A 1515-nucleotide genomic window follows, 5' to 3' on the forward strand; every position below is an offset into this window, starting at 1 on the left:
CAGTAAATCTGTCCTAAAATTATCCCTCAGTTATTTTACAGATGAACGAAGTCATTTTGTTCGGACTATAAAACGTTAGAAAAGACTGAGTGCTTCATACGACAGTTCAACCTCCAATCAGGAAATTAGTGCTTCCTGATTGGCGATCAGCGGGTGGTGGTTCTGGCTCGTTGGCCCAGTGTTTTGTGTTTGTGCACTTCTGAATCGTTGCTGTTTTCTTAGAGAGATTTATGAGATTTGTGCTTCCTAGTTTAGTCCTCTGGTGCTTTTGAGTTTGCTGATCAGGTCGTTCACTTCCCTCTGTGCTTCCTGTGGAAGTCAGTCTTGTCTCCATGGTTGTTTGCCTCTCTCTCTTCCTCACCTTCATCCATTTCCTCTGTGTTTCTCCTTTTTCTGCTCCGTCCGTTCTGTTTCCGTGTTTCCCCTGAACAAAAACCACACAGAGCTACTTCCTGTTTTATTTTGATAGTGCTTGTCTCATGTGCATTGTGTTCACGTTTGCTTGCCCTGTCTCGCTGTGTCTGATTGGTTCCTGCTGTCCTCCCATGTGTTTCCTTGATCACCCCTGACAGGACAGATGCCTTCCATTAGGCCTCTGTCCTAGTGTCCTCTCTGCCTGAGGACACTCCACGGCCAAGCACAGCAGTGGGTGACTTAAACGACAGCGATGACGAAGCGTGTCAGCCACCCACAACAGGGAGGAAGAGGAGAAGAGATGATGAGCTGCTAGACCTGATCAGAGAGGACATGAGGCAGCAAAGAGAGGCTGAGGAGAGGAGAGCAGGGAGAGGATGGACCGACTGTTTTCACCTCTAGAAAGATTAGTTCCAAAATGAGTTATGCATTGAGAAATTTATTTAGTTGAATATATTTGTGACATTGTTATGTGTGTTGCATCAGTTTAAAGGTTTTATGTTATTAATAAATTGATTCAAACAAACAGTAATTGTCACTGAGCTCATTTGATTTACAGGCATTTTTAACATGTATGAACACGACGCTAACTTTGAACTATATTACATGGATATTTATTTACTCAGAATGAAGTAAATAACAATAAAACCAGAATATTTGTAATACATCAACAATAATCAGGCCTGGGATCCTCCTGGTTAAACAAACTGGGACACTCAGGTTAACCCTGCAGGGTCTGGTTAAGGAAAAGGTGGAAAACAACATAAACAACTCTAGTAGAAAGTTATTGTTTCATTTATTTTAGGTGAGCAAAGCATTATACTAATTATCAAGCTTAAGTAAAATAAACTAATATGCCGTGAAAAGTCTTCAATGTGATTGATTACTCTTCATCTGTGTAACTAAGTGTTTTTGTGCACTCAAAAATAATCGTTTTCAGCTTTGTGACATTTTTACAGCCCATCACACACAGATAAGTTAACATGTGTCCACAGCATCTGACGGTTTATGTGATTCTGAAAACTGTTTGTTTTTGCAGGTTTGACCCATGAAGGAGTTAAGGAGGGGACGCAGGTCACTCTGCCCTGTCCTCACTCTGTG

This window comes from Pundamilia nyererei, unplaced genomic scaffold (assembly GCF_000239375.1).
Source record: "Pundamilia nyererei isolate P.nyererei 1_Seehausen unplaced genomic scaffold, PunNye1.0 scaffold01759, whole genome shotgun sequence".
NCBI classification, from domain to species: domain Eukaryota; kingdom Metazoa; phylum Chordata; class Actinopteri; order Cichliformes; family Cichlidae; genus Pundamilia; species Pundamilia nyererei.